Source organism: Triturus cristatus, chromosome 4_2 (genome assembly GCF_964204655.1).
Source record: "Triturus cristatus chromosome 4_2, aTriCri1.1, whole genome shotgun sequence".
In the NCBI taxonomy this organism is placed as follows: Eukaryota; Metazoa; Chordata; class Amphibia; order Caudata; family Salamandridae; genus Triturus; species Triturus cristatus.
The window spans coordinates 311,878,766-311,900,897 of NC_140586.1; positions in this window are offsets into that span (position 1 = coordinate 311,878,766).

Genomic DNA, 22,132 nt, shown 5'->3' on the forward strand with positions numbered 1-22,132 from the left:
TGACTGTTATCCCAACTTGCGCCACTTTTTGACTCTTTACTCCATTGACTGAGTCTGCACACAACGGAGATGGCGAAACCCTGATGGACTTTGGTTTGTCAAAATGCCAACATATAGATCGGCGATAGTACGGCTCAGACGGTGGACAAACCGACTGTCAATATTTGACAATCAGTCAGCATCGACCAAGACATAATTTAGGTCCTAAATCATAAAGTAGGAATCTTCACCCAGTGGCTCTCTGACAACATTGCCTCATCCTCAGGCACAGACGGTTGCCTTGCCCTATTGAACTTTACATTCTCAGATGTTTTTCTCCAAAATGTCTTCTAAGCTGAAGGTAAGCAGAAATCGGGCCCAACCCACTTCGCGTGTCCGACCTGCACTCCATTGCACTCAAGTATAAGTTTTGACTTTGCGCTGGTCTCGGTGACTAGATGTCAGCGGTTGGCGCTTTGATCTTTTATGTGCTATTTTACACTTTAAACTTTAAAAATTCTAATAATTGGGTTTATGTCATGTTGGTGTCAACTAAGTTGTTAAAAAGTATTCAATTTTAATACAGTTATGTGCGCTTTTTTGGTGCTATGTTTTTGCTTTATTGCTGTTTGAGTACTGCTTAAATACTGCCTCTAAGTTAAGCCTGACTGCTTTTGTGCCAAGTTACCAGGGGGTTAATTAAGCACAGACTGATTTTGTGACTTTTGGGATTCACCTTGACATGGATTATGACTGTTGCTTGAGAAAAGCTCATACCCCTCTCAAACAACCACCCAATGTATCACAGCCATTCACAGTAGTCAATAAATTAACCTGTGGTTGAATCAAGCTTTCTGTGGCTCATGTGTCATTTGAATCTATGATACGCATGCTAGACACTGTCTTCGCCAGCAAGAGTAAGCACTGAGCTCACTCAGCTTATCTTCTAAGCTAGAAAAAGTTAACAACTTTCTCATCACCAATTATTCTGGAAACATTCCCAAATTAGAGATAACGAAATAAACCATGCTGGCATATTAGAAGAAATATGTGATGGCACACAATAAGAATTGACAAAGACAGATTTTTCTAAGCACAATGTTGCATTTTATATTTTTCAACCATTCTGGGAGTTGTTTAATCACTTAGGGCTCTCTTACCAAGTGTTGGTGCTATCATAGGTGCCACGTAGCACTGTAAAAACGAGCATGTCTACCTCTGAATTAAAAATCCTGATTCCGACAGTGAGTATTTTGGGATTGGACTGCAATTAACCAGGGGGGAAATCTGTCAAACAGAAAAATATTTCCTTTTAAGTGTTGGAAAGGGGAGAGAGAAAGTGGTGGCAATGGGTGGGACAGATGTGCTGTCCACACAAAATGTACTTTGTGGATATTTTCGTGGCATCACTTTGTCCATCATAGCACTATAAATATTATAGTAATGATGTGCGATACAAAATTGACGGTATTTTGGGGTGTAACAGAAGATGATAGTATCGCTTCCTCACAGACGTCAGTGAAGGTCAGATTCAATCTCAAATGACACCATTGATGACAGGAGCCAGGGAGTCAGGGTACTCTTAGACCTACCTTTCCCCTTTATACCTTAATTATTTTACTTCAGGACACGGGGACCTAGTCCTGTGTCCTGTAATGGTGGACATACCATTTCTGTTTGTCATGCGGCCTGCCAATCAGATTGCTTGGTATCACAAAACCAGTCCTTATCCTACATTACCAAGGGAGCCAATGGGGAAAAAAAACTCTTGGCCTTTCAGAATGCTCCATTTGTTTAATATGCAGTACCACAGGGCTATTATGAGACCAGCTCACAAATAGCAAAAATAGATTTAGAAATCACAATAAGCATGCTTTGTTAGTAAAGTTCGAACTTTTGGCCAAATTTGGTTTATTCTGTTTAGACACTTTTTGTTGAAACGCTTCTTACAGTTCCAATGGGAAATTGCATGGGAAAAACACTTTTAGCGTCCGGATTATTCTTGGCACCTGTTTGACAGATAATCGCAACATTTTCTAGAGAGGAGGTGAGGTAGATGGTAAACAGCTCTTACTTCGCATGCTAAACAACGCATGTCATAACAACGTGGTCGTTACAACAACCGCGTTGTTATTTCGCATACCGTTACAACGCAAGTTGGAAAAACGACTTGCGTCAGGGGGAAGAAGGTGTTGGATTTAAAATCCAACACCTTCCCTAGTGTATGCACAGACTAGAGTTGGAATAATAAATTTTACTATTCCAACATCCAGCGTCCCCTAAAATCAAGTCGTGGTTCCGACCTGCGTTGTAACGGTATGCGAAATAACAATAAATAACAAGGCATGCGTTGTTATGGCATGTGAAAAAAAGGCCTATATTTGAGGTAGATGAAAAAAAATTGAAAAATGTTTTGTGAAGATTCCACTTTTGAAAGTTAAGGGACTACTTTATCCTTAAAATCCATGCCCAACATCAGGTGTAAAAGATGAAATGAGATGTGAAGGAAAGACTATTTGATTATGTTGGTCAGTGTGTAAGTGCTTGTGTGATTCGCTCACTTAGTTGAGGAAAGGGCACCTGAATTTAAATTGCAATTGTGCTTCTATTTCTTTGCATTAGTGTATATTGGTGTTTCATGAAAGCATCTAACAATATGATTTATACGTTTCTTGCTATGCTCTCGAAGTGTGGTGCGTTATCAAATACTCCTTATATGCCAGAGTATGATTGCACTATGGGTAATTTATGGTGGTCAGTTTTTTGTCACTTAAAAATTGGATTCTATCCATGTGTGATCAATATTGATTTAATTAGTGGTACTGTAGACAATGTAAACATGATATTGTATGTATAAAATATGGGGGAAGTTAAGATAGCATCCGAATGATTTGCAACCAGTCACTACTTTGTCCTTTGTGGCAAAAGTTTTAAAGAACGCCCTAAAAACCCAGTTCAAATGTTTTATTGCTGAAAACAAACTCATAGATAAAAGCAGTCCGATTTCAGTTCAGAATGCAGAATGAAGAGTAGTAAAGGATGCACATCGTATGCTGGGCAAAAGTGACTCTGGTCTCTTTATTTTCTTTCACCTGCCAGTTATCTGTATCACACTGTATCACTTCACTCTTCTGCGAATTCTCAAAACCAGAATGGAATTGAAAGGTGTGGTTCTCAGTCCGTTCAACTTTCTCCCCAGCCATGCTATGCTTCTGTAAGTGGTTCAAAAAGGTTTCATTTTATCTCCCACTTTTTTCAACCTACATTTAGTCTCCATTCTCACCCGCTCTTACATCTCATGTACAGTTAACATAATGACAATCAGTTGTAACTAAGGGCCTGATTACAATGGAATTGCAAACCACTCTGACTGTTGGTCGGAGCCTTTCCGACCGCATCTTAATATGCCAGTCAGATTTCTTTACGACCGCCTCATTACAATGGAGGCGGTTGCAAAGGAATCTGAATGGTCAATCCGACTGGCTTCTGACGGGCTTGGAGAGTTTTCTGCCAGTCGGAATGCATCCAGTAATCCCAAGGGCAGCTCTTTCCGCCCATGGGATTACGAGGTCGGGTTTCGGCAGCCTTTCCATGCTGGCCTTCCCGACACAGAAAGGCTGTTGGAACTTGACTTTTGTGGCCCCCAGCAGTGCCCCCCTGGGTGCACAGCCTCCGGTTGGAGGCCGAGGGTGCACCTATGGTGCCTCCCTGTTAAGCCCTGCACCCAGTGGCAGATACCTTGAGGTGCTTACCATGGGGTGCAGGGATGAACTGCACCTCCTATTTTACAATGGGAGCATGCATTCTGTCCGACATACATGCTCCCATTGTGAAGTATAGGAATGCGACTGAACAGTGTTCGGTCGCACCCTAATTAGTCGGTCGGGTCTGCCGACCGGGTGTCGGTCAGTTCCTTGACCGAGACGATGTCGGGTGGAGGAAAGTCCGCCCAACATCGTTTTCAAGGCCTAAATGTATTCTCACCTAATGTTTATTGTTTAAATACCTCTTTCCTCATCTCATGTAAATTGAGGCATCCATTAAACAAATCCAAACTCATTTGTCAATTTCATCTGTATGATTTGCTTTTCAATTCCATTCTTTTCTTTCACTGTCACAACTCTTTTTTCCCATCTGAATTACTGTTTATATCTCTATAGTATTCAACTCTAAGCAATCGTTCCTCTAGAACTTAAATAAACATACCTCTTACGTTTATCATTGATATTACTTTATCTTTTCACTTTCTCTGTTGTGTATTTAAGTGCATTTACTCATTCGCTCGTACTCTTTTCTGTTCTTTATGAATCGTTATACACCAACTGATATTTAGTGGGACCAATGTTATGCTTACTTAGGTTCTGTTTGTTTTTTATTCTCGTGCCTAATATATGGGATGATATTCCAATCCTTTTCACCTTTTCCTTTAGTTATTTTCAAGAAGAATTTCAGTGGCCACCTACTTGTCACTTCTTACTAAGCATCATACCACATAGTAAAGTTCACTTGATTGTATTCATTAAGGGTGGATACATTTAAAACTTCGCTGCACTTTTTGCAAAGATGGGCAGTGTCTCCATTTTACATGTCTTTCCTGACGCAAAGTTCATCTTCATCTTACTGCATTCACAGCAGCCGGATGTCCTGACTAAGATGGAAGAGATTTCAGGTTCCAGGGATTTTGACTTGTTATAACTCCAGGTTGCACTTATCCTTGAGTGATAGCAGTAAAATGCAGTAGTCCCTTCTCTGCAGCTGTCTCATCCTATTGCCTGCTGCCAGGATGTCCAGCACCCGGGGTGGGACGCACACAACTCTGGGTGAGGTAAGCAATTGACGAGTGGAGGGTGTAGCCCTGAGCAACAGTGAGAATGTATTGTTTTAAACAATTATGCGTATTTACGAACCACTTAGCTCGCAACTTTGAAATGTTCTGGTATTTATTACCTTCTTCAATAGTTTGTACCAAGATTTCTTTTTTAGGCCTCGCCTACACAACACATGCTGCTGATTTGTTAAACAGTGTATTGTCCTGAAACGTTTGTTGCTGAGTGGCTTGCTTACTTATATGTCCCTCTTTCTCGTGTTAACCCCCATCCCCTGGAGTATTGGCCTCTTACAGAGATCCTTTCTCTGTAGTGTTTTTCCCTTTGAGTTGGCACTCTTTTATTTTTATGCAGAGTACATGTGCACATTGCTTGTGTGCCCGCCTGTACATCTCCTGCTCCATATGTTCCATCCCCTACCTGGCCTCTCTCCCACCGTGCTTTCTAGTCCTCCCAGTCCCCAGAAATCAATGTTTCTTTGGTGCTGCCGCCAGTCTGTTGTGTCACATGAGGCGCTGTGCTTCATGCGATGTTCTTTTAAAAGTTATTGACATTGAGCACTTCTTAGAAGTGCCTGCACCTTTGAATCCTGGCTTGCGTGTAGCTGCTGTGCTTTTACCCCTTCCTGTTCCTCTCTCCCATGCTGGGTGTGTCTAGGCCCCCGGAAGCAGCAGCTCCTCTTCCTCCAGGTGGCCTATGAACATGGGGGACCACTGGTTTAAACAGTGGGGTGGAGTTAGTTCGGAGTGTGTTTGAGCTGCTGCTTCCTCTTGAGCTCTTCTAGCATTCGCCAAGTCATCTCTCCAGTGTGCAGTGAGCCGTCGATCGATCGATCGATCTATCGATCTATCTATCTATCTATCTATCTATCTATCTATCTATCTATCTATCTATCTATCTATCTATCTATCTATCTATCTATCTATCTATCTATCTATCTATCTATCTATCTATCTATCTATCTATCTATCTATCTATCTATCTATCTATCCTTCAAGCAGTGCAAATCATTTAATCACCACATCTGCAACAAAAGGGAGTACAAAAAGGTTTATTGTACATGCCAGGCTAGTTCAGCTGGGAGAGTGATGTGCTATGAGAGAAGCACAAGTCAGTCTCAACTTACATACCCTTCAAGTCTACTCTTATAATACTAATTTTGGCCTAGATCCATATTTAATACAATGTTCACAATAGAAAAAGCTTCCTGCTTTTCCGTTATGTCCCACCCAGATGACATACATTTATTTCAAGAACAGCTCTTTCCTGTGTTCGTGACTTCTCACGCCAAACTTACAGACTACAATGAAAACATTCTTGCTGCTCTGAATTTCCTGTTAAATATTCTAGGCTGTACGTTCTCAACCTGAATACAATGAAGAGATAAAAACACTTAAACCAGACCGCATTTAGACCTTTTTTGAAAGCAGGCGTAGGTTATTTCCAGATACAATTGTGCAACTTTAACATGCACGTTTAAACAGCATTATACCGTTTTTCTGTCTTTACATAATATTTCACAGTTTGTGGGCAAGTGACAGGTAAAACTCAATAATTAAGTCCTAAATTTAAATTAGGATTTTCATTCCTTTCATTCCCCTCTCTAGTCGATTTTCACTACCCCTGTGCATTTCTTCCAATTCTATATTTTGCATCTCTTTATTTCTCATTACAGGGAACATACCTCCCACTTTAGCTGTAACCCTCTTGCAACATGCTAAGATAAACTGAAATACTAGGCACTTCAATAGCAACAGAACTAATATAGGCAACAAGGCCTTAGACAACCCCGACATCCAGGACGGCACCCAATCAAACCAGCCAGTGAACCACTCATCTGGAGCACCCCCTTCTTTCTTCATCTGTGTATGCAAATTATGCAAAGTCAATATGGCCTGAGTTAGAGTTCCTTCATCTTCATCATTTGCCGGTATGAAAGTACAGCATACTGAATTAAGTTTTTTACATACTCCTCCTTCGATTGCTGGTATTAAGTCCAAAACATATCTGTTTTCCATCACCATAAGTCTGATTGAACGCAGCTCTTCTTTAATTGCATTAAAGCCATCTTCAGTAGCATTTATGGCTTTCATTAACTCCTACCGGGTGATCTGAACCCAGCGAGCAGTTGCTTTTGCTTGAAATCTATACTCTTTGGGCACATCCTGCCACACCGAAGTTCCAAAGTACTCAGCCATCCTTTATCTTCTGTGATGATGCAGCAAAGTTGATCCTTTACTCATTGAATGCAAATGCAAATCCTTTATTTCTTTTGCTGGTATTATCATAGACTGAGTATGCAAAGTCACCAGAGAGCAGATTCTGCTCCAGTCGGGGTGTAATTGAGTGTAAATTCGAGCACCACACTGCCAGAAAAAATCCATAAGGCTGGAGGTACCACCCTGCATATCAGCATTGTAAATAGTTAAACTTCAATTGAGATTCCGTCCCACTTTAACAATCCCATTTCCCTGAAAGCAAAGAAAAAATCTCATTCGTTTCACAGCCAATTTAGGATGACGTTTAGTTCCAGTCCTTGTATATCTCTGTATGTTTTCATCCCATACTTGCTGACATGATGCTTTTATATCATCAAATCTCAAATGATTTTTTGTTTCTGTGCATTCCATAAAGATATGGCCCTACATGAAAACCTAGCTCCAGTAAACCATTTATTATTGGAGAATACTGATGCTTCAATACTTAATACTGGCCTGGCTGCGCAACCTGGGGAAAGTGGTTTGGCAGAATAATTAATACAGGTGGATGGTGGATTAGATCTCCCTAGAATACCTCGTTCCAATACTGCTTCCTCCCAATTTGCATAACTAAATTTCTGCCGTGCTTCCTTCATTCTGGATATCTCTTTCATTATCTCTGTTTTATCTGTCACAATTTGCAAAAGTTCAGGGGTTGTATCAAATCTGGTTGTATTAACTCTGGCAGTCATAGGCCTACCATGCATTGGCTGTAACTTTGCTTTTATCCTACACAAGAAAAGATGCAATAAACACTGTCATATTAACAGGCACTTCTTTAGTATACACTAAAGGTGGTGTTTCTATGGCATGGGGAAAAAGAGAACATACATAACAACTATCATTTTGTGTATTGGTACCTATATCATGCATGCTTTTGTACCCCAAATTATCAAGTAGAGAATCATGCAGAGGATGTATATCTGTTTCATTGAAAACAGCTCTACGAAAGCGTAATACGTCTTACCTGTGGGTGAGATCTTTTACATCTACATAACACATAATACAATAGCAAATGATCAGAGTAATAATCATAACCACTGAACTCATTATTATACAATGAAAAATATCATTTAACTGCCTCTTCATTGTATAATTTGTTCTTGGACCATTGCCTCCTCCCCTCTCTGTGGGAGTGAGGCCAAAAATGGAATAATGTCCGTTACGTGCACCCAGTTCCGCATCCCCTCCACTTTGACTGATTTTGGTGTGCTCTGTGTTACTTGGTAGGGGCCTAGAAACTTGGGGTCCTTCCATGGTCTCACAAAGTTGCGCACAAAGACCCAGGAACCGATGCTGATGGGTGTAGACAAGGGCAGGGGTGGTGCAGTACTGTCGGCCTGTTGCAGCTGAACCTGTTTAGAATAAACCTGTACAGCTTTTGTTAAGGCAGACATGTATGCATTCATTTCTTGCCAAACACTTGCTGATGCAGACTTAGTATCAGAACGAATCATTTGATTTTGTTTAAAGTAAAAATTAGAATGCCTACCTGTTACGACTTGGTGAGGGGTCAAATGATGATCTTTTGAAGGAGCATTTCTCAATGCATACAGAGCAAGGGGTAGGCAGTAAGACAATTCTTTTTCAGTGTCTCACAAATTTTTGACACTTTGCTTTTCAATAAGCCATTCATCCTCTCAACAATTCCATTACTCTCTGGGTGGTAAACTGAGGTAAACTGGTGTTCCACTCCGAAAAGGGCAGTAATTTGCTGAAATACTATGTTAGCAAAGTGTTTGCCATTATCGCTGCGTAGTGCTGCCAGAACTCCCCACCTAGGTATGACCTCTCTCACCAGGAATTTGGCTGCCTGGTCAGCATCACACCTGGAGTGGGGTCCTGCTTCAATCCATCGCGAAAATGGACACACCACTACTAACAGATACCTAAATCCATTACATTTTTGTATCATATCTACAAAGTCTATGTGTAACTCTATGAAAGGACCTATTGGTCTTGGAATGGAGGATGAAGGCATTTTTGGTGACCTCTTATTAGAGTTTTGATAACACACATCACATGAAGCTAGAAATACATCAACTAATGGTCCTAGATTAGGGATAAACCAGCTTTTATTTAATTAATCCATCATTACTATATTAGAATTGCGTGTTGGTAAATGAAGTTGTCGAAGGGCTGTTATAAGTAGTGACTGAGGCATTATAAATTTACCTGAAGTTGCTGATCTATAAAGAAGATCGGGAAATCCAGTCACTCCCCCCCCTTGATTTCCAGAGATCTTTCTCATGTTGTGGTGCTGCATTTTGAATGTCTAATAATTCCTCTGTAGAAATATTCTCATAGTGTTGTATCTCAACCTCATCATCTGCATCTAAAGTGTGCATACTGCATGTTTTCATTGCTTATAAACTAGATTCCTTTGCTGCTGTATCAGCAGCTTCATTTCCTTTAGACACCAAATCTGTTCCTTTTGTGTGTGCCTGGCACTTAACCACTGCTACTTGACATGGTATTTGCAATGCAGCAATAAGGTCTGCTAAAAGATATTGGTGCGCTACTGGTGTCCCATCAGATTTAAGAAATCCTCGCCTTTCCCATCTCTTCAGCCCTGGGTGAACTGTGGAAGCTACATATGCTGAATCAGTGTATATTGTTACTGGCTGACCCTGACAAGCCTGTAGGGACGTTATCAATGCTTTTAATTCAGTCACTTGGGCTGAGTCTTGGGATGGCAAGGGTAAGAGGTGCAATGTGTGTAAGGTATAATCAGTAGGTGTACCAATAGCCTCAACAACAGCTGCACCTGTATGTCTTTTATCTGTCTCCTGGTCTATCCATGAGGAACCATCAATAAACAATTGTCGGCCATCAGACAAGGGGTCCTCATGTGCCAGGTGATTGTCCTCCTCCAATGTTGCACTACAGTCATGATCAGTGGGCTCTAGTGGGTGAACTAAAAAAGTTGCAGGATTGACTGAGTGAACTCGTTCAATGTAGATAGAAGGGTTTGACAGTATTACTTCATAACCTGTTGCTCTTTGAGTGGTCAGTGTACTTTTACTTTTCTGCAGCACAACCAATGGAGAGTGCTCAACATACAATGTCACAGGGCATCCTGCTGTAATAGTACTACTCTTTTCTACTGCAAAAGCTATTGCTGCAAGCGCTCGCTCACAAGGAAAGTGACCTTTCATTACTGGATCTAATAGTCCACTAAAAAAGGCGACGGGTTTGTGACCCATTGGGTATGTTTGAGTAAAGACTGATATCATGGAGTCCTCTGTGGCAGCAGAAAACAGAAAACATCTATTTGTATAGTCTGGATTTACTAGCACTTGAGCTGAATCAATTGCTTCTTTCAATGTCTGAAATGCACTTACACTGTCATCACTCCACTGTATGCCTGTGTTGTCAGTTTTAGCTTTCTTCATTGCATATAACAGTGGTTGTAGGATGGTAGCATAATCAAATACCCACTGACGTACAAAATTACTAAGGCCTAGAAATTTCTGCATGTCTTTTACTATCTTGGGCTGAGGCTGATCACGTATAGTTTGTATTCTAGAACCTGCTATCTTTATGCCTTCTGCAGACAACACTTGGCCCAAATACAGCACTTCTTTTTGCACAAACTGTAATTTTTTCCTGTCCACTTTGTATCCCTTAGTAGCAAGTAGCGCTAGGAGATTGACAGTGTCCAAAACACATTCAGATTCTGTTTTACTGCATATTAATAAATCATCTACATATTGCAAGACTGTACTGTCTGACTGGAAATTTAACAAAACATCTCCAAATACTCTATTAACCCCTTGGCTGCGGCAGGAATTCCGCCGCAGCGCTGGGGGGGGTTTGGGGGCAGCGCGGTGGCGCTGTGCTCATGACGGAGCCACTCCGTCATGAGCCACGGTTGAGCTGTGCTCATGACGGAGTGGTTCCGTCATGACTCCGCCCACTGCGCTAATCGCCCGCACAGGCGGGGAATCAGCGCAGCGTGGGAGGAGCGGCGGCCAACGGCCGCAGCATGACAGAACCACTCCGTCATGAGCACACGGCACCCGTGGCTCATGACGGAGTGGTTCCGTCATGAGCGCTGAAGGGGTTAAACACAGATGGAGACTCACAATAGCCTTGTGGGAGTCTAGAGTACTGGATTTGTTCACCATCAAAACTGAAGGTTGTCAAATAATGACTGTCAGGATGTAAAGGTATGCTAAAAAAAAACATTCTTTAAATCCACCGCAGAAAACCATTTGCTGTCACTTGGTATATTAGTCAATCTCACAGATGGGTCTGGCACTATGGGTTACTCTGCTAATACTATGGCATTAAGGGGGCAAAAATCCTGAACCATCCTCCAAGTATTACCTGTAGATTTTTTTACAAGATAAATTGCGGTGTTACAAGGTGATGGACAGGAATATAGGACTCCCTGATCCTTCAGTCTTTGTATTGTCCCTCTAATACTTTCTTTTGGTTCCTTAGACAGTGGATACTGTTTTACACGTGGCAATTGTGCACCTGGCTTCAACTTTATCTTAAATGGTTCTGCAGATAGTATCAGTCCTACCTCATCTGGAGCTGATGGCCAGAGACAAGGCGGGACAGCTGCAAATGCTTCAATATCATTGGAGGGGGATGGCACAACTGGTAACGTGGTCTGTGCAGGGTAAACACACACTAACAAGGGTGCAGTGTGTATAAACTATCTCAGTCCTGGTGGGATCCTCTGAAAAGAGTTCTGAATCAGAAATGTCCCGTGGTCTCAGACCAGGCATAAGAAAAATACGGACCTTCCAAATTCCTCCATCATTATCTGATGCCACCAGAGCGCCTCACCTATTGGATATTTCCATGCACTCAAGATAAAGGGTATTCACCTGTCCCAGTTCATCACCACCAGCTTGTCTCCTGAAAATTAGTCTTGGTGGCAATTCCATCCATCTCCCTGAAAGTATTTCCTCTGTCTTCAGAACCGTACGTACTGCATCTGCTTGCAATTTATAATGCACTGGCTCTGCCCTTCCAACCACATTTTCCTCTGGTATTCTTAGTAGATGTATCCCACATTTCACTTGCCCAGGTATTTCACATGTCATGGACCCATCAGAGGAAAACCTTATTGTCATGTTTAATTTAGACATGATATCCCTTCCTAATAAATTTGCTGGTGAATTTGGAGAATAAAGGAGACACTCCTGCGTTCGCACTCCTGCCATCTCTGTGGGCACGTGTTGTGTATGGAATGCGCTGTACTTCACCAGAGAAGCCCTGCGTATCCATGGTGGCAGAGGACAATGGAACATTTCCTTCTGAGAGGCAAGATTTTGTTGCCCCTGAATCAACCAAAAAAGCATACCTCCTTCCCATTATAATCATTTCTGCCATTGGTTCTTCCTCTGGGTCTAGAGTCCTAGCTACCACAGTACTATTGGGATTCCCTGGTGCGTCCCATCAGGCTGTATGATAAAAGGGGTTTCCGCCTTGAACAATCACTCCCCCTTGTCCTTGACTTCCTGTGCTCACTAGTACAGTAGTCTGCACCTGATGCTGGCCTCCTGCCTGCACAACAGGTGCTGGTGCCTCTTAAACAGGTACTTTAGCAAATTGCTGTTGTGGCATATAAACCTGTGGTAGTGGAGTTAGTTGTTGTTGAGGATAGAGGGCATACTGATAAGGAACATATTGAGGCGCTGGCCCTGACGTGTTCACATTTTGTCTGCCCCTTCCTCTCCCCATTTCTATCACTCCCTGCGCTTCATCACTCTTCTTAAAGCGGCATTCAGCAATAAAATGTCCAATATTACAGCAGTAACGGCATTTAAAATTTCTTCTTCCTGGCATCTATCTCCCCTCTCTTTGACCCCTTCCTTGCTCCTTGTTTGAAACAGGAACCTGCACAGTCATTTCTTTTCCAGTCTTTTCCTTCTCATTTTTCTGTATTTTTTGTGTCAACAGTTTGGCTTGGGCTCTGTCACTTTGGTCTTTATTTCTCCTCTCCTTTTCTTCCTTTTTTCTACAAAAATGTATAATATGTGCTTGTATTTCTGCCCAGGGTTTTACATCGAAGGCCACAACTTGATATAAATGGTCTTGTATGTCTCCTGGTAGCCCCTGTTTTAAAACAATGTAGAATAATCTATAACTACCTTCCATGTCTACAGGTCCTACATCTGCTTCCCAGTTTTTCTTCATCATTGTTATGTAGTCTGCACAGGACTGTCCTGGAGACATAGTTAGTGTCATCAGCGCCCCAATATCTGGTCGGTCTGGGTACCTATTCCTTAATTCAGTCCACACTCTAGAGCGCACTACTCCAAAAGCAGACCCATCATATTTTCCTTTAGTAATAGTTACTCCTTGTATCCCTGCACTTCTCATTATACTATCCACCTAATCCCCTACTATGGAGCTCAAAAGTCTCTTTACATCCCCAAGAGCTAAAGGTATCCCAGCTGTTGCATTTTCAAGTGCCTTTATCCATTTCCCTGCTCCTTCATGTAATGGAGGCAGGCTTTTTTTTAGATTCTCTTTATCCATGTGTTGCCATGGAACATAGACAGGCTTTGCTCCCTGTGTCTTATACACCAGTGGCATCTGCATTACAGCGGTATTCCTGTTACCATGTCCCTCATAAGGTGCCTTAGACCTTAAAGCATATTTCTTCCACACACACAGACGTTGTTGCATGGGGAACCTCCCCAGCGACAGGCCGGAGCAAAGGGGATCTCTTGGCTGGCTTAGCCACGATGTGGGGAAAATATCCTTTAAGCAGTGCAAATCATTTAATCACCACATCTGCAACAAAAGGGAGTACAAAAAGGTTTATTGTACATGCCAGGCTAGTTCAGTTGGGAGAGTGATGTGCTATGAGAGAAGCACAAGTCAGTCTCAACTTACATACCCTTCAAGTCTACTCTTATAATACTAATTTTGGCCTAGATCCATATTTAATACAATGTTCACAATAGAAAAAGCTTCCTGCTTTTCCGTTATGTTCCGTTATGTCCCACCCAGATTACATACATTTATTTCAAGAACTGCTCTTTCCTGTGTTCATGACTTCTCACGCCAAACTTACAGACTACAATGGAAACATTCTTGCTGCTCTGAATTTCCTGTTAAATATTCTAGGGAGGTCGTTCTCAGCCAGAGTACAATGAAGAGGAAAAAACACTTAAACCAGACCGCATTTAGACCTTTTTTTAAAGCAGGCTGTAGGTTATTTCCAGATACAATTGTGCAACTTTAACATGCACGTTTAAACAGCACTATACTGTTTTTCTGTCTTTACATAATATTTCACAGTTTGTGGGCAAGTGACAGGTAAAACTCAATAATTAGGTCCTAAATCTAAATTAGGGTTTTGATTCCTTTCACTGGTTTTATGGTTGAATGCACACACAAGGCAGTTAGCCCAGGAGGACAGAGTGCCACTGCCCACACCTGCCCTCTGCCCTGGGCAGCAGGGTTTTTACAGGTTGAGATCTCTGTATTGGCACACTAGTACAGCCTCAGTAACTGCAAGGGCAGATACCGCCTGCCCTTGGTATTATGGTTAAAGGCACATACCAGGCAGTTAGCTCTGTACAACAGTGGGCCACTGTCCACACATGCTTTCTACCCTGGACAGCAGGGTTTTCACAGAGTGAGGTCCCTGCATTAGTCCCACAGTAGTGCCCAAGTTACTTCTGGGCAGACACCACCAGCCCCCAGTATGTTTGATCACCTGGGTGCAGAGGTGAACTTCCATCAGTTATATTTAAAGGGTGAACAGCATGGCACACACGTGCCCTCTGCCCACTGGCACACAAAGAGCAGGGGCAACGTTACACTGGAGTCTTATATTGGGCACAGACATCGAAACGATGCCCATACACCATCAGAGCATGTGCCTACATATCATAGGGGAGAGATTTGTTACCCACATAGCGTCTGCTTACTTTGCTTCTCATGTCAGTGAGTATTTTCGGCAGTTTGACACCACGCCTCTTACACGCACTAAGGCACTCATTACGATATTGAGCGAAAAGCCTCCTTTGACAGTCAGGAATTCCACGACCGTGTCGGAGCCCTTCCAACCGACTCGGTCGGTTTACAGTCTGACCGCCCGATTATGATGTTCGCGGTAGGAATGTAAACTGCAGGTCATTCCGGATCAGTTCCAAGCGACTCGCGGAGTATTTATGCCGGTCGGAACTGCATCATACATCCCTATGGACAGCGTTTACGCCCTAGGGATTACGATGTCGATTTCCAACAGTCTTAACGCATTGGCCTGTCTGACACAGAAAGGCTGTTGGACACTGACTTTGGGGACCCCTGTAAAGGGCCCCCTAGGCCCCGCGGCCTACGGTTGATGGCCAAGGGGTTACATAAGGAACCCTCCTGTAAAACCCAGCACTGTGTGGCAGGCACCGTGGGGTACCTGCGACAAGGTGCAGGGTTTTCCGCAAACACCCCATTTCCCCATAGGTGTCTGTGTTACGGCTGGTTGCCGTGTGTAACACAAGCTCCCATGGGAAACAATGGTCAGTCCTGATTCTGAGTCAGTGTCAGGCGGAGGATTTCCACCCGACATCCTAATGAGCCCCATAGAGTACAGATAGGTTGCGTTCACAGCATTAATCAACTACATCTCTGCTTGTCTTTATCCTCAACTACCCCAATGGCTCTCAAGGCGCTACATTTTGCTCTTTAAACACAGGCAAAACAGTGATTTGTAAACGAGCCACTGTTTCTTTCCCCACATGCAGGTGTCGCCGTGATTACTGACAGAGCCGCTGCAACTGTTTTGTAAATAGTATCATACATTTTTAAATATATTTTTAACATAACAATGTGCAGCAGGTATAAAATAAAGTTCAACTCTGCATATCCATGCTCTTCTTCCACAATGTCAGATGTATATAAATATAAAATTAATTGTTTTAATTGAATTATTGCCTTTCTCTTATTATGTGCAGCCAAGTCTTGTGCTAAACTCACTCTGAGCGAATGCTTTCTTACAATGGATTTTATTGTCCTCTATTTACATAGGTAAAATGTAATTTAGTTTGTAAAACAAAAATGAAGGCTGTATATAAGCGAGCTTGACCTTTGGGTATATGTTTGACCTGTGAGTGAGGTTAGTGGGTGATGCACAAACTACCTATCCCTCTCAATCTTCAATTCAATCTATTCTATACAGCTCTCACCCCTATCTATTCACCATGCCACATATATCCACTGCACAAATATACTACACGCCACACAATTCCACCCCACACAATTCCACAACTAATAATTCCAATACAAACCACATACATACATCCACGCCACTGCAAACAAAACAAATAAGTAAAAAACATACCATTTACAACACCAATAGCTCTAACTTTCAGAAATGCAAGACCAATTGCATTGCAAATGCTAGTTTTACAATGCTTTTGGTAAATATGCCATAATAAATGTAAATAAATAAGCCACCTGAGCCTCGAGTCTCCTACTCAACAAGTTCCACATTAAAAAGGTGCAGTTGCTGCCAACAGCAAGTATGTGTACTGTTTATGTTTTATTCTTACTGTCAAGGATAAATTAGCATTATGTCACTGTATCTGATTCTCATTGGTCTTACTTGAGATTTTGTGTTATTGTTTATTTATGTACTTGGGAAGTTTTATAGAGCACTGCACATCTCCTTATGGTTAGTTCAGAATGCTGAAAATGAGATGACAAGCTGACTTGTTGAGGTTATTAGACTATAATTGTGACCCCACTGCTGCAGGAGCTCAACCATATGGTAGTTGAAGAGTATTTTTAGCTGTTTTCGAAACACATATAGTTTGTTTCACTTCTGGGGACATGGCATTCCATGGCCTATCCACGGGACTCCTAAGGGTCAGCCTCCATGTTTGAGCCATTTCAGCAATTGCTGGGTGATGAAGTGTGCAATCATGAACAAAGGTTCCTTGTTGGTGTGTCAAGGTGTTTTGGGCCTTTTCCCAGTAGACTCTGTGAACACTGTAGCAGACTTTTAACTTGTTTCGTGCATCTACCAGGAGCTGTTAAAATGCCTTCCAAGCTTATTTGATGGGATCATGTTGCAAAGCATGAGGCATATTTGAGTTGCCTGATTTGGGTCCTTTAAAGATTGACAGTGAACTTCCTAAGGAGTCTTAAGTAAACAGAGTACTGTGAAGATGTCTATGCTGGTCAGTGGAAGAAACAGGATCCTTAGGATAAGAGTATATTTCATTGAATAATTTTCTATAACACTAGCAAGTATTGTAAGTAAACCTGAAAGGCCAGTCATGTGGAGATATCTGCTTACATTTTGGCCAGTGTAAAATAATATAGTACAAGGATAATGCAAAAGGGGTTCTGAGAGTACATATGAATTCCTATCATAAAGGCTCAGAAACAGCATATTTTATAAAGAAATGTTTTAATATTTTATTAAAAGTACTTACTGTACTTAGAGTGATAAAAAAGTAACAGAATCTTCATATTAAGTATTTGACTTATGCTGTTTGAGCATAATTTGTTAGATTTTCATGTATGTTTGTATGTTAAAATAATCCCTGGGCTTTGGACTCAACATCCACAAATCCATTTGGAAAATCCATTTGCTGCACTGAGGATTTTGCACCCCAATTTGAATCAGTATTGTAGGAAGGTGGAATCTGACTAATGGTTGCCCCGAACTTTTTGCCTGGTATTTGAGTGGTTTTTGACTAGTCTGGCTGGGATCCTGCTATCCAGGACCCCAGCCTATCTGCTTTCTCCTTAAAACTAATGTGAGTACCCTAGGTACAAACCAATTGGATACTGAGGATACCCTGACAGTCCCTTGTAGATGGTACCCTAGGTACCCAGGGCATGGGTCCCTCAGAGGGCCTACCAGGGCTGCAGCACTTATTGTGCCACCCTGGGACAGCCATACAAACTGACACCACCAGACCACTACTGTAGTCTGGGTAAGGTGGTGCTAGCACCCCTTACAGGGATATAGGTACCATATATCCCACCCCATTACAACACATATACTCTCATAGGTCACCCCTATAGCAGGCCTTGCTAATCCTACAGGGCAGGGTGCTGAGGTATGTGCCTCTCTGCAACCTTCGTAAAACCAGTGCTGGGTTGTTTGTAGTGTAGCCATACCATATACTCTTAACCGCATTATAAGTCTATTGCGATAGCGTGATAACTTGAGAATCGCTACACAGAACCATATCATGTTTGGTGTCAAACATGTAGGAATCCTACCCCCAGTCCAGCCATGGGCATGAGGGCACGATTCCCCCCTGCTAGAGGGGCGATATGGGAAAAGCGGCAGAATTCAGACACCAATTTAAAAGTGCACACGTAGTACAAAATGGCTACTGCCCGCCACCCACACAACTCTGACTGGCTGTTGCTGGGGAAAATCCCAGCCTCGCCAGCTGGACAATAGGGCTCCTGTGGCAGGGAGGTGCTAGCATCTCCCCAGACAGGATATGTGGATTGGAACAGGGTGGGTGCACCATATGCTGCCTTTCAGAGTTGCACGTAGGCAGCTGCAGCGCCTACATTCTGCATACACCACCTGGAACCGGTTCAGGGGCATCCAGCCCATCACCCAGGCGGGAAACACACATAGGGGAGAGGGTGTAGCTACCCTTTCCCGCCTCACCTCTCATTGGTGGACACTACTCTGGACACTCCCCTAATCTTGGGGATAAAGGTGAATAACGTGGCCCCAGAGCCTCAGATTAGTCTTGGACTTCACAGACTTGACCTTCGACAAGCTGCTGCCCAGCTGACTGAAGAAATCTCCCTTGGGGTAAAGGAGTTACCACCTGAAACACTACAAGTGACCCAGTTGGAACTTTGCTGCTCTTATGAACTTCGTCGACTTCCAGCAACCTCGAGGTGGGTTTCCTAAGCATCCCAGAGGCCAGTGAGTGTGCACAGCAAACCTGAGCACCGTGGACTGCGTGGGTGCCGAGATTCCCAATACCCCAGGACACCGGCCACCTCTTGCATAGCACACGACCCTGACCAGTGGGGAAGTTGTGCTTTGGCCCATTATTGAGCCAACCACCAAGCAGCAATTGTGCCAAAGATCAGCGCCCTAGCCCCCTCTGATGGCCCGTGGGCTCCCTTTTACGCACTCCATTTTGCTGCCTTCTGCGGTCCCTTGTCTCTCAACTTTTGGGCTCGAGCGGAGGACAATCTCAACATTTAAGAGTTCCTCTGATTGCTCCAGGCCTGCTCTACAGTCTCTCCAAAGGAGACCTCTCACAGACCTCGTGGGTCTGCACCAGTAGCTGATTTGTTCATCTTGCGTGGGTTGCGGTTGCCAAGGCTTAGTGGATCCAATCCGGACACTAACACCACAGCGACCCTCATCCAACGTGGGACAGTCGCCCTCCCAAAGCTGGCCTTCCTTGAAGCCTCCCGGAGCCCGTGGCTGCAGATCCAAGCTACACCTCTTTCCACTTGAAGCACCCGACATTGAAGGGCTCTTTCCTTTGAGCTCCCTGGTCACTGTGCCGTGACCCAGACTCTGTCCCCTCTGCTTTCAGGTTCTTCTCTACAAGATCTACAACTTGAATCTTCACGGCATCATCAACGCTTTTGGCTAGCAGCAGTTTTGTACATTTTCCCATTGGAAATCAGCCCGCGACCCGACATCGAAAACGACCTATGCACCCGGCTTCCCTGGGGCAGGTAACAGTGGTACTCCAGTACTCTCGTGGTAGTGGGCTCCTCAAAAGCTTAATTTTAAAGTTTTAACTTTGTACTCCTGCTAGAAGTGACTTTAATCTGTTTAAATCAAACCGCGACATTCTCCATAGGCTTTAATAGAGATCCCGATAGCAGCTATTTCCACTGCACACGCCTCCCGTGGGTCCCCTTCCTCATAACCTGGGGTGGATTCTTAAGGGGCCAGCGATCCTAAATGCCCTAGGCATTGTCTGTAGAATTGTCGTGGTTCTTATACCACTTTTTTAATATATGGTTTGGTCCCCCCCTGGGGCCCTATGATTCCAGTACTATTTATTGTATCTATCAATGCTTGTTTGAATTGTAACTTTGCCTCAGCCTCATAAAGAGACTTGTGGGATTCTGTTTAGAATAAATACATATATTTTATATATATACCTGTGTGGGCTACTCTTTCATTTGGTCATTCAAGAGGTCATCTATGGTAAAACAATAAGCTTAACACTCCTTCCAGACTTAGCCTGAAGGCTGCTCTCCACAGCTACCACTAGGATAGCTTTCTTCAAAGGTTGTCTTAAACCTACCATCAATAAGAGTCGAATTGGACTGGTGCAAGGTGTCCCCTATAACTAGGAGACAGCATATGCCAGGCCAACTTCTCACAAGTATCATCTTGGGACTGAAGGGGAGGCAATAGAGGTTTCATGTATTACTATACATAAAGCGAACAGAACAACATAAATAACAATAACTCAGTTAAAAAAAGGAATATATATTTAAAGTTATGTAAAATTAATAAATACTGAAAATCGTGTTGTATGTTGTATGGCAACATTTACAAAATACTACTGCATTGCAAACCATCACATACCACTGGCAAACATAAAAAAATAATTGACCTAAAAAATTTGTTTGAGGCTCATGAACAATCAAATGAGTGACATCACACACCCTGATACCCCCTCCCATTACTCTGCGACCTCATCCTACAAAAGAAATAACTCTTAATTTCCAATTGATCTTGATTTGCCTGCACTCTTTTACCACCCTTTATCTTTTTTGTATCCCAATGCAGTTTGCTTTTTTTCACATCTCCTTTCGCTTTTATCCCACCCGAGAAAGTTGTGTAACTGCAGTTTGCCACTGGAAGCAGCTTCTGGTTTGGAGTATCCATGCAGAGAAATAAATGCTTGAAGGATACACTGATGTGCACTACTTGCTCTTAAACTATGTTATTGGTCATTTCAGCATTGTGTAAATCTTATTGTAAGACAATATCATTAGTTTAGTATTGTATTACTTTAAATGTGTTATTCTTAATGAGTATCTCTCAAACACCACCACACCTCACTGTCAAAGGTCTGTGTTGCAGAGATAATTAATATGAACTGTACCTTTGTTTTCCTTATTTTATTTTAATATTTTATTTATATAGCTAGAGAACATATTAAATATTTATAATCTATAGTGATGAAACTGACAGACAAACAATTCATTTGATAATTCTGAAAAGCCTCTTCGACCTTAATTTTACATTTTACATAATTCAATTTCATGTCAATTAGTTTTGAACTAATTGTAAAACAAACTAGCATTGAGTAATGTTACGTTAACATACTTCAAAGGATTTGGTCACTACACTCTTTATATTTATAGATTCTATGGTGGTGCAAATTACAAGTACCAGGTGCAAACAATGGAGGTTGAGGCACACACAAATAATCCAACTTCACTCTTCAAACTACAGATTTATTTGAAATCGTTAGGGGCATCCTGCACACTGCAACATGTCTCATCCAATGCCTGAAGAAATATGATCACATATGATCTCATCACCTCCATCCTGATGGAACTTAAGTGGCTCCCTTTGCTGGAGCACACCATCTAAAAAAATAGCTGCATTTTATAAACCCATTCCAACTCTCACCCTGCTTATCTTGCAGACAAGCTCACCATCTATGGTGGTTCTTGGCAAACCCTCAGCCCGGACAAAGTAGGCTAAGGGCCTTATTAGACTGTTGCAGTTTTGGGATCGCCCGCTCTCCGGTCGGCAGTCCCGACACCGCTATTACAATGCGACCACACATGGTGCGGTCGCATACTCCCATTTCTCTATGGGAACTATTGTTTAAGTCGTGGAGATTAAAATACAGTAAGCAAATGACAATTGGAAGTGAACATTTATGTGAGCGTGCAATGAATCTTTTATGAAACTGTTTATAGGTTTTGAACTCGTCACTGAAAAAAGAAAACAAAACGACTCTTTGGGGACACCACTTGAAAATCAATCCAAATGAAAAAACATCAGATCCACTTTTGTGCACAGAAGCTGAGAAGATGCAGAAGGTTGTAGCTTGACCCTTTATCGTCATACTTACTTTTCAGGTTGTGACAAAAGAGTTGGAGCTCCAT